This window comes from Ischnura elegans (assembly GCF_921293095.1).
Source record: "Ischnura elegans chromosome 13 unlocalized genomic scaffold, ioIscEleg1.1 SUPER_13_unloc_1, whole genome shotgun sequence".
NCBI lineage: Eukaryota > Metazoa > Arthropoda > Insecta > Odonata > Coenagrionidae > Ischnura > Ischnura elegans.
Genome location: NW_025791657.1, coordinates 10,496,777 through 10,509,819, shown reverse-complemented (window position 1 = coordinate 10,509,819; position 13,043 = coordinate 10,496,777). Strand labels below are relative to the sequence as shown.

General features: G+C 36.2%; 1 long non-coding RNA gene across 1 annotated transcript; it reads left to right on the top strand.

Annotated features, from left to right (window-relative positions):
• The first annotated feature begins 918 nt into the window (after positions 1-918).
• On the top strand, positions 919-11,903 carry LOC124172325. Its single transcript, XR_006868126.1, has 4 exons — positions 919-1,012; positions 4,372-4,539; positions 5,489-5,608; positions 11,864-11,903. It is a non-coding gene; the product is annotated as an uncharacterized LOC124172325 (long non-coding RNA).
• The last annotated feature ends 1,140 nt before the right edge of the window (positions 11,904-13,043 follow it).

The window sequence follows — 13,043 nt, the reverse complement described above, 5'->3', positions numbered from 1 at the left end:
CTTTCTCATATTTAAAGGCTGTAGATGTACTGTGACCTGTGGACGCCGAACTTGGGCTTAAACTTCGTTTCTTGCCAAGTCATTGATTAACTTTTAACCTAACATTTTTACACTACAATCAATCGAAAATTTGACGAATTTATAATGAAATGGTCCTTTATTTTTTGAAATAGAAATAAATTACAACTTCACACACGGATGTTTGGCCTGCTCTATAGGTGCGCTCTTGGCGGATAAAATGGCAACTAGAAAACATCGGTTCTCTACAGAGGTTGATTGTATAGTCATGTAATAACAAGCTAACATTGTGGATTAATCTTGACGTGGATGTTTGTCCGAAGAATTTACAGTCGTGTGATAAATTGTTGAAAATTTTCTCAATCCATGCTATTGAGTCGTGATATATCTTTCCATCGATTCATCATGTGTTGGCTTTTGTGTTCCTTTCGTTGAGCTTACTAATGTATTTCATTTTCACTCATCATCTTAGTGAATGTAGTTTCCTTGTTAGATTATGTGATCTATGTCAATGCTGAGTAGATGATTTCTTTGACGATAAACCTAAATGAAAGAGTGAATGAGATTTTGAATCGACAACATGAGTCGCACCATCGGGATTTTCACTGAATCTTCAGATGGGAATCCAGAAATAGACCTTTGCAGACTTTGTAGGGAGAAACATGATTGTTATTACAGCATATTCACTTCGAATGTAGGATGCAAAATAACTGTGAAGGATGCCCTACATGATTTAGTTGGTTTACAAGTAAGTAGCACATTAAATTTTATCGATTTTCTTTACTATGGTGCTTACTCCATTTTATGTTTTAATCCCAAACTCTATTGATGTGTAACTTGTTTATTAACATCTCAGGTTGCTGTGGGAGATGGACTGCCCACTACCATGTGTCCACTGTGTTTGAAGAAACTTACGGAATTCAGTGTTTTCAAAAAGATTTGTTTAGAATCAAACGCCATTCTGAGAAAAAGTTTGCCGACAAGTTGCTTCAAGGTGAGTACTTATCGTAATTTCTTATTTGAAGACTGGTGTAGTTTAAGTATTACAGAGTTAAAGGTGAAACTCTTTGGCTTATGTCGACAGCAGTAGGAATCAATAAAGATGCATTTTGCGAAACGGTTTACGGAAAAGTGTAACAAGTCCAATTTCTCGTAAATGGTTTTTCCCCACCCGTCAATCCTAGGCAAGGTCCTATTAATGTTGCAGTTGGTGTTACAGTTGCGACGATTGAAGACATTTTGTCTTCTGGTAAAATTAAGTGTGTGCTAAACTACTAGGAAAGTAAAGCATTCAAATTCAATATTTATCAACTCAAAAAGGCAATCTACCCACTGTGCTATACCACGCTACCTTTTTAAGTATATGATTAGGTAATCGGAGCATGTTAAAGTGAACAAAAAATCCCTGACGAATTGCTGCTAAAGATTGAAGTGTCAGAGACCCATAAATTGGTTTGTCAATGCGTTGTCAAATAAAGTCACATGTGCACGTAAACTTATTATCTTTCTTTAGCTCCGAGTCTCTTCCTTACCTTTAACTATGACCTCATGAGGCTATGGTTATGTATAACTAAAAATATCTCTGCGATGTTTCGGAAATTGATTGTTTATTTTCAGGTCATCTTGTATGAATAGATGGTGGTTACAATGAAGGTAAGACTGGCAAAGTATTAGAAATTAATTTATGTGCGGAAAAATTAACACAGAAAACATTTTCATCAAAAATGTAAAAATGGAAAGCAAATTAGGAACTTGGATGTGGTAAATCTTTTCTGTATTTGTTAAGTTTGTTTTTATTAACTATTTTCCAATATTGGAATATAATTTTTATATTTGCATCAACTTTGATTATTTAAATTACAGCATATTTGACTAGAACCATTTCTGTTAATGCCTTAATTAAAATTATTTGCATTTGTACTTATAAAAACAGGTTTTTACACAATCAATTAGATAAACTTTTTTCTTTCTAAAAATGCCTTGTAAAATTTGAAAGTTTTCTACAAATTTTATGGTAAGCAAGTTTAAGTATGACCTTAGCATAAATACGTTCAAAGGTTACCTGTGTTAGGAAATACACTTTTAAGGTACTGAGATCTTCATCCTTCATAATGGTCTTCAAAATCTTTGCAAAGAATGTGACATGCAGAAGCTTACTCAAGAATTCTCAGATTCTCCTACTCCACCATGGCCGACATTTCTATTTCGACGAGTTGCCCAGGTGCCCTGATGTTGATGGACAACTCATACATCGAAACTTCGGCTGATTGTAAGATAGAGTTGGAGAACCTGACCCAGTGGAATTCCCATGCAACTTTAAACGATTCTATATGAAGGAAAAACCTGTTATAATCCTTTTTATGATATGCATGCCTGGCAAGGTTATTGCATTCTTATTTTTTTGGGGCTATCGATGTAAATAAAGGCTATAAATCATCCTCAGAGTAGCTTAATTCTTACAATGTATTTTGAGGTCTTTTCTTGAAACCTTTTTTTGTATTTGTTTTGATAACGTTTCGTGTATTAATTGCGTGATATTTGGAATGGGATGCTGTTTTAATTTGTGGATCAATTTTGCTCAATGAGTTTGGAGTGTGTTGACAGAAATAGTTTCCTAGTTCATAAGGAGTAATTAATGTTTTTTGCTAATTTTTGTGGATTACCTTTGAGTTTATGCAGGTAACTGTGGTGATAAACTTTTTCACCTAACTGTAGAGTTAAAGATTTACTTCGTGATGGGTATTTATTTTGTATTTTAATGAACGATGTGATTGATAATTTATAATTGTGGTTAATTAATAAGGCTCTGCCCACCCTATGATAAAAATGTAGCTATTAGAATATCTTATGGGTGAGGTGTAAAAGGAAGGATGTTGTCCATTGTTAGCTTGAGTTTTTCCCCATCATTGTGGCAGAGCTTGAACACGGGAATGGTTTAAGTGTTCATCTTTTGAGGTTATGCATGAATGAAGCCATTTTTAAATGTATTCATATGAGTGCAACTGCTGATCTGCCAGACCATGTACTATTGAATGCAACAAATAATAATCAGATGTTTCAATATCTGGGGAATTTGGTGGGTGCATTCAGCCTTTGCACTGTTTCCAGCTTGGTTTTAAAGTACAATGTTCTAGGCTTGTAATGTGAGGTTGAGCATTTCATGCTGTGGAATTACTGTTGAATCGTTGGAAACACAATTTCCTTGCTTGACACTAAATTCCCAATGCATGCAATCCCTTGGAAATGGCTTGGTGGGCAGCTCCAAATACAAAGCAGTCTCTTCTTGAGTATGGCATTGATCTTCATTGAGAAATGCCTCCAGTTGATTTTCTCTGGAGGTTTTTGGCCTTTCTTCACATAGACAGTTGTCATCATTGAAATGATTGTCTTTGAAGCAATGATACCAATTGTGTAACAGTGTTTCTGTTATAGCAGCATCTCAGTTAACTTTATGGCGCTCTTCTCTCAACACTAAGTATCTAATATCGTGACGTATTCATCATGGTTGTTGAGCAGTTTGTTAACCTAATGTCTAAGCTTGAGTCATGATTATTCTGGTAGTTCAAAATTGACCAACAATCAGTGCTATAGCCATCTATTGAAAGGCAGTAGAAACTTTGTTTCGAGCATAATACATAATTGCTGTGTGATTGGTTTTGCATGTTTTAAGGATAATAACAACAGGGTAATTTAAAAAAACCATTTCATAAAAAAGTTATGGAACAGAGGATGATTTTGAGGTCTGTTTTCTTTCTGCATAAATATTACACCCTTTATTCTCTTCTGGAGTTTATTTGAGTATTAACAAGAGGTAAGAGAACATAACAAATGCATTAAAAGCATGCTCCACATGTTTTTTTCCATGATTCTACTGTTGAGAAAAGAGTAAATAGTGAATTTGGCCTGTTAACAGCTACTACTACAAAAGTGACAATTGCAGAAGCCAATGGAGTGCAAAAATAAGGAACTTGATTTATTCATTTTGTTAATTGCAAAAAATTAATCTTCAGTCTCTCATTTGATTTCTCATGATTTGAAAAAATGGAAAAATGATACATCTAAATAATTTCCATTCTCCATCATGTATTTTGCTGTGAAAGGGTAAGCTTCCATGGTCCCCAAGATATTTTGAAAAGGCACTGTGTGAACTTGGAATATCAGGGATCTTTTTGTCAAATTTTTTTCAGTTTGCGCTGAAGTTTTTCAGTATTTGATTAACAGGCATACAGAGACCAGGCTATTTTTTATATAATAGCAGAGGCAATATGTGTAACATTCTTCTTTTCAATGCTTAGAGTATTCCATATTTGTGTTTTTAAAGAGATAAAGGTTTATCCGTTACTTTTTCTGCAGAGTTTTGAAGAAGGAGGGGCAGATGATGAGGAGTCAGTGCCTTGTGTGGAGACTAAAGACTGCATTCACGATGCCATTGAAAACACTTCAGAGTTTGCATGCTCAGCCCAAATGACTGAAGTATACATTCCTGTGCCAGACTGCTTATTGCCCAGGGACGATAAGTTGGTAAGTTATATTCTCATTCACAGTGAAAACTGAGTCTAATCACCTTCAGTTTTACAAATTTCTCGAGGGTGTGTCTGTTATAAATTTAAGAATTTTTGTGGGAAGTCACTGGCATAATGCAACCTTCAGATGTTGTTCTTTCTAGTAGTGACACATGAGGCAGGAAGTGGAACCACACAAATGTTTTTTCATGCAAGTCAATAGCAGTTGTACAGCATTGATGATCTGTTGACAGAAATTTTTCTTATTCTGTGGACTATACTTTTGTATAACCTTGTCAAATCTCTGTTCAAACCATTAGGGGGTGTGTCTGTTATAAATTTAAGAATTTTTGTGGGAAGTCACTGCAATAATGCAACCTTCAGATGTTGTTCTTTCTAGTAGTGACACATGAGGCAGGAAGTGGAACCACACAAATGTTTTTTCATGCAAGTCAATAGCAGTTGTACAGCATTGATGATCTGTTGACAGAAATTTTTCTTATCCTGTGGACTATACTTTTGTAAAGCCTTGTCAAATCTCTGTTTAAGCCATTAGTGGTGGCTATTACAAGGCTGTGTCTCATGATTGCCCTCTATTCGTTCAAGCCATCATCCTCCATTATTTCAACGGAGGAACCAGCATAAACTATTGTGGATCCTTTTTGTAAGCCTAGGTGAAGAAATGATGAAGACAATTCAATGTGCAGTGGAACCTCGATGTATCATTCCCACTGTTGTTCCCTTACTGTAAGTGGCCAATACTCTCATTCTAACCACGTGATGTTGGTGGTGTAGCTTTCCCCTCACTAGTTGAGCGTTTATATGCTGGAGTTTGATCTGTGAGTAGTAAGAAACTCATGATTATTTTGGCCAGCTGGAGTGGTCTCACTTAAACGAGGAGTTTTCATTATCGAATAAGGAAATTTTTGTTCTTCCTTTATTTAGTGACGCCCATTATTCTCTTCTAGTTTCATGTGAAAGATGAGAGTGAAGACCCTCTGAGTGAAGGGAACTCTCCTGTGCCGCTCATGTCAGATCCAGCTGCAATAACAAGTGATGCCGTAGACCCATTGGCCACTGATGACCTGGTGAGTGTACTTTTGCCAAGTGTAATTTAATTTTTCTACAGCACAATGTCATACCTTTCTGCATAATTTATAATTGCTTCTCATCTGAAACGTACTGCATTTTGCCTTGCCTGTTCAGTCATGAACAACTATGGAAGAGCTTTCATGTTTTAATCATTTAAATTATATGTAAATAACAGATTTTTTGGATTTTGCCAAACTGACAGCTCAACTTTGCTCACTGAGCAAGTAAGCTCTCTGTCATCTCGGCACTAAGCAGTCACTTGTTATGTGATCGTACAAACACAGTTTCATTTCAGTTTAGTATGGAGCGGAAGGGGGGATGTTTTGAATTGAGAGTTAAACTGAGTTTTATATAATTAGGTGCACTGAAACACATTGATCGTGACATCATGATGTAGCTGCTAGCTAGATTCCACGACATAACTCGCATTCCTTATGAGAGATTGATGTTCACAGGAATCTGATTGTTGAAGATTTGGATTTTGTGATGAAAATGAAGAGGAATTTACTGTGGGGATGAGGGATATGTTAGACCTTCTTTATCATTTTCGAATTGAGAGTTGGGCATCGGTGATGCAAGTCGATTGCCAAAAGATAAGTTATGTTAACACTTTCAACGCTGACCATGTAAAACTCAAAATCATCCCCCTGTGTGGCTTTCGTTTTTTTTTCCTTCCTGTCAACTGTACAGTGGGATAGACATGTGATGCAGGTTGCACAGGATGTGCTTTTTCCCAACGCCACCGTTTTCTTTCAATTTTTTGTGTGCGATGTGTCCAAAAAATACAAGGAAAATGAATTTGTAATGTTCTACTGGTATTGCCATTGATATTTTGCCACTGCCATAGGAAATTTTTGGTTTAGATGGTCATACACTCATGCCTTGTATAGCTCAATTTTGATATAGTGCAGATTTGTTACTCGAGGAAACATCATAATGCAGTGTAGTTAATCAAAAAACTTTATCGCTCTAATGATAACACGTGAACTTGCGCTCAGTACATACAAAAGTGCTATCATTTTGCATATTTTAATGGTATTGCTTGCCTCAAATCATCTTTGTTTATATATTTATCGAAATCCATTGCTGTGTAATGTCCAATAGCATTACTTGGCATTGGGTCTAGATAGTCAGCCTACCAAAGTTATTTATCTCCTCGCCTTAACAGAATGACAATAGTTAATTTAAATCATTAATTATGCGTAAAGCTAGTGTAAATGAGTTTTTTTTTAAGCGATACGGTATGAGACGTAATTTTTGCCATCATAGGTTATCAGGCGATTGACTTCCAGGTAGAGGGTCTATGCTAAAGCCCTACAGGTCATCGGTATTCACGCGGGAGAAATGGAGTTGTAGCCGAGTTGCATATGAATATTATCCACACATAAAGGGCCTGCTTTAGTCTCAAACACAATGGCATCATTCCCTCCCAGCAGTCGTAGGCCCTCTGTGTCACAGGAATACAGTGCTGCAGTAGGTGATTTTGATGGAGCCATACAGAGGGAAAACCAAGAGAACAATGGCCAAAAGTAGGAATGCATGTAGAAAAATCAAGAAGTTATCAATAAAAACCATAACCTAGAAGAGAAATTAATACAGGTAAATTGAAAGAGGTCAATTGCTTTGAAAATGGAGATCATCAAAGAAATATTGAGTGGAAGTTTAAACTCACAATTATCTCTTACTGTTCTGCAGCTGTAAATTTTGAAGCCACTAGTTATAAATATGTTCCATACTTAGAATCTGATGCATTGTTTCCTTACCTCTGTATTTGTATTCTCAGCTTTGAGTAGGACATTCTGTTTTGTAGAATGCTCCCTGTGCCTTTACTATTCCAATGTCTATTTCTTTCTTGCTTCATCCATCACTGGTAGCTGGACTTCCTGTGGCTTATCAATGAACTGGTCACTCTGCTTTATGTAGCTTAGCATATCAGTCTGTCTGTAAGGTTATGAAACATTAAAATTGCATATTATTGAAGCCATAGTAAGTGGTGTAATTATACTTGAAAGTGGTGATGTTATCATTATTTTTTATATTTTATCACGGATGTATTCCTTTTCCACCTGAAACAACTTCACGTGTTTGGAAGCATTGTCTTATGCTTTTTGAGAAAATAAGTTGCAAATGGTTCAGTTATTTCCATGAAAACTAATGATGTTCTACTTAAATTGCATTGCAAATATTTATTTAGTCCCTGGATGTAAAAATACCTCAAGAAAACCACTTATGAGTAGGGATAGGAATTTTTGGTGGTTTCAGAGGGAGATAAGCAGTACTTTGAAATTGGAAATCAGGTTGTTTCAAATAGACGTTTCGGTGTTTTCTCAAAAACTGCAAGTTTAAATACATGCTTAAATTAGTTTTTATTTCAAAACCTAGAAAAGGGTCAGTACCATAGTTTAACCAAATATATCTCGGTTATGTGACACTTCCCTTGTAGCTGTGTTATGACTGCAGACAATCACCTCAGTGGCGGAACCGGGATAGTTGATCTAAGTTGCAAAGTAAGCTGTAATACCTGTCTGTAGTGAAATGGGGAATGTGATATGTATAAAAATTGCATGCTGTTTTGTGTGGTTAGTTAGCATTAATTCTTTCTAATATGTCAATTTCAGTCTAGATTACTTCTTTTACAAATTCCACTGGATCTAGAATAACATAGGTAACACTGCAGAGTCAAATCAAGCCACCAAGATAACTGAGAGTCAATGCCACTCAACATTTTGCATACTTACACTACATGATCTACTAGATTTTGTTTGTTTCAACCTTCAAAGTATACTCAAATGAAAAGTTCTAGATTCTCTTGAGCTAAATGATGATGCTTATCATCCAACACTCTTGTGTATGTAGAAAAGAGCCAATCACAGTCGACATTTACACAAGAAATCCGAATCGATTTCATCACAGCTTCACTAAATGTTAGAAATGTTTGTGACATCCCTAGCAACACTGCTGTAATGTCTACCTTTAGCTTTCCACTTACAGGATTCTTCAAAAAAGATTTCAGTTCTTTGTAACATCGCATTACACCAATATCATCCAGTTTGGAACACAAACTTATTATCTTAATTTTCTGCTCAAGTTCTTCAGTGATAATCATTTGTGCTATATCAGCTGGGTCAAATACATTGATATTCTTACAAAACTGTTTAGGGGGATCAATAGCCTGAAACTCCAGTAGCTTGGTTACAGCATGGGAAGCTGCACTGGACAGGACTGCACTCACTTTACCCCTACTGACTGCCCTTCCACAATCCTCTAGCAGTTTAATAAAATTGCTCCCATAACTCCCTCATACAATGAGTTCAAGTGCTTGCTGAATTTCCCTTAGCTGCCCATCTAGAATAGGTACAGCTGGCTGTGAGTGTCCCTCCAGAAATGTGATCATTTCAACAATGTGTTTGCCATGTTCTGTGATGAACATAGCCTGTATTTGGATTGATTCCTAGTCTTCTTCTGAAATACTATGGAGAAAATCAACCCATCGTTGTCACGTGTCATGTCCTCACTGTGCCTAAACCCTACAATGGCCTTTTGCATGTGTTGCAAGATATGCCACAGATTCACACCATGAGCTCCACCTGGTTAAGAATGGCTGAGGAAATAGTGGCACTTGCTTTTAAGGGTAGGCTGTATTCAAATATGTTATCTATAAAGGTGCTTCCTTTTTCATGTGTTTAGGAGTGCCATCTTCACTTTGGATACTGCTTGATGCAAAATATGCAGATGTTTCCCAAGAGTATACAGTACTAAATTAAGTTCATGGGCCCAGGACTGAATTATCAGAACATTGTCTGACAACAAATCCTCCATTGCATGAAAACATTTTGTCATGTAGCGAGCAGAGTCGGACACTAATGATGTTACATTATCGAGTGGTATTTTATACTTCTTCAGTGTGTCTAAAATTGTTCTTGAGCATGTTTTTGAATTAGCTGTTTCCAAAGTACACACGTCACCAACTACAATGTCCAATGCAGTATCAAGAAGTTCAACAATTTTTAGCTAGATCACAAAAACATTTTCTTCTCTCTTGTCCATTATTTTATTGCAAAAAACTATCACCTACTTGTCCTTCAGTTGAGTCATCATGTTGGCCTTTCATTGTATTTTAGATCAGGAATATATTTGTCCCTTAGTTGACGAATGCATGAAATTTCTCCAGCACCTGTAGCGAGGTAAAATTATTCAAAGTGGTAAATAAAATGTTAGTTTTCCTATTACTATGGAAAGGATTAGAATGCCTTGACTGAATTTACAAAAGGCTGCTGTAATGGTATACTTGCCATCAACGAATTCATTCAAAAATAATAAACAGTAGCGGGTGTAACTTTGTGGAAATCCATAATCGCAGGAATAAAAGGATCAACAACTTTGCTATTTCCACATGGTAATTAATAGAGACCGACCATGGTTTCGTCACAGTGACCTTGATAATTTTACGCTGCAGTGAAACCATGGTCGGTCTCAATAAATCACGATGTGGAAATAGGAAAGTTGTTGATCCTTCTGTTCCTGTCGTTCAAAAATGACTTCATGTGCTCATTTTCCAATTGGTAGAGAAGAATGTCAGCTTTGAGAAAGTTTCATACTACCCACTTTCCAAAATGATGATAAATTTGGTTTTTTTCATGGCAGCAGTTGATGCAGATAGAGATTGATGTTTTTAACTTTAAAGAATATCCATACTTACCAAATTTTGCAGCAGTTAGATGCTTCGAAGATTTCCAATGTTTTTCAATCGAGTCTTTCCTTTCCCAAGCTACCTGACAATTGCAGAATTTGAACATAACCATACTTTTATCGATACAATAAAATCCATCCTTTTGATACTGAAAATACCTGTCCCTTTTCTTAATTTTTTAGTCGGCTCTACAATAACTCGTCAAAATAACTAGAATGTCTGACACACCAGCAGCAATACTTAACAATGGACACTGGATAAACAGTTATTTGACAGACATAGCTTAGAGGTAGAAATCGAAACAGCAGGTATTCAGGCTGGTGCAGTCCATGGGTGCATTCATCAAGCTAGCGCCGGGCTAGGGGACAGTTCTACTTGGGATTTACCGCTGAAATCTGATTTTAATGCTCACGGAGTGACAACAGTTCTAGTGGCATACTTCAGATTCCTCTACTAATGTAATATTCCATTCGTGATGTTGATAAAAAAAATTGCATATATTGCTCTTCTATTGTTCAATTCAGAGAGCAAATATATGGTTATTCCCTCAGAGTAAGGATGTGAGATTGCCATATATTGCCTAGTATTGTAGCAAATCGAAAACACACGATGCCATCCTCCCGGGATTGTATCGTAACATTAGTTATCCTCTTAGGAACTGCACTCGTCCACATACCTAAGGAATACTCGCACTTGTGTTAATATTAATCGAATTGAAATCATTCTGTGTAATGTAATGCTTGTTCCTGTGCTTGAAATTATAGTTTCAAAATTTTCTCCAAAAAAATAAAGATTCGTATTTTGGGACACAATTTGTGACATTTCCTGAGTTCAAAAGTCTTATCCTCAGTTACTTTGAGTTAGTTTGTAATGTCTTACCTTTACCAGGACACTTTGTGTCTAAATCCGCAAAATTCATGATGGCAAAATTTTCCCATCCCTACTTATCAGTTGTCCATGCAGAGTAAATGAACCTTCATATTTTCACATTGAACCTATGTAAGCTTTGTTCTATAAGGAGTTTATCTACAGATTTCTCTTTTTTGTTAACTCAGAATGGCCTTCTGTTACATCTTGTCTGAGTAAGTTTAATTTATTATTCAAAATGTTTGATGTCTCTAAACTGAATTATAAACCAAAATATACACTAAATTTATCCTCCATTTTTGCCCCTATTTCCATGAATGTATGTTATTACCTATGAGCTCTGGATTCTCACGCAAAGTTCTTTCGTAAAATAAGTTACAGTGACAAATAAGATTTTATCTGGAGTTCTGCATCTCCAGAAATGATTGCACTGAGGATCATCATGTGGCTTTTGGAGGGATTTTGCGATGAAAATAGGAAGTAATAGGAATAAAGTAAAGTGATAATTTTAACAAAATAAGTATAAATGTTATAAATTCCTAACATTAATTACCTTGAGGCAGCTTGCAGGGTAGTATGAAGACTATATCCATTTGAAACTAACTTTAATTTTATTTGTGTGATAATTCTGAAAAGCATTTCTATGTTTCTGTATCTCAATCGTTAATGATGATGATTGGGGATTATGTTGCAGCCCAATACCTTAACTGCTTCCCAAGGCGAAAAGGTGGAAGCTCAGGGCAGGGGAGCCATGGTGGCAGACCTGGACTGGACGCTGGTCGGGGCAAAGGAGGAACCATCTCCTGAGGAGAATGCCCAGGTATATATGGAATTATTGCTATGGAATTTGATTAATTGTTGGAGGAGATAGTGGGCAGAAATGTTAGTCAAGAAAAATGTGATGAAATTTTGATTTTTACACAGCTTTAAAGGTAACCCATTTGATTGAAAGTTACTAATTACTCGAATAAGTTTTCTTATTTTAAAAAAGTGTTTTTTTCATGTTGTACATTTGTATTGTAGTCTTCTTGCCTTATAAAATCCTGGGATGGATAAACTAAACCTTATTAGCCCTCCAGTGGGGACGTGGGGCTCCTTGGTGGCCCATAGTGTTTCATTTGTTTGCTCTTTTTCACATGATGACATAAATTACCTGTGATTGTCAGAAGCTACCCATTATTTTGGCGTCAAATGCCTCACATAGATGCTTGTTATTAACCTGCACATGGTTGGCGTTTAATAGCACACAAAAGGATGTTGGCATGTATTGGTCACGAGCAAACAGTGTTTGGCATGTTTATGCTACTTTTATTGGTACCTCAACAAGTGGCCCACTTGCTTGCCTTCATTGCAAGGGGGTGAGGTGCAAACGATCTAAAGCTCTAGCTTTACAAGTGATCAAGCTCAACTTTTTTCCCTGTGGTGAGTAACAAAGAGCGGTACTCCTGCAATGCAAGAGTGTGGATTCCCAGAGGTACATGTTTATTGGAAGAATAGTGACCCTTCTTCAAATTCCTTTCATCTTATTTAGGCTGAGGCACAAGTATTTACAGGCAGTGTAACCTATTTGATTCAAAGTTATTTATAACTGGAACAATCACATATTCTTATCTGAAAGTAAGTCATATTTTCCTCTTTATTTTGTATTTAATTGTTGTAGTTTCCTTGCCTTGTATTTTTTCTATGTTAAATCTTGGTACCGATGAAGCAAATATCAATATGATATTTATTTTACTATAAACTATCCTGTGACCAATAAATCATGCCTCATGAAGACGTTTATTTAACAATATGAAATCCCAGGACTGATAATTCATTGCTCATAAAGAAAATCAGGTCTCACATTTCAACCAAACTCTGTATTGTTGTAGTTC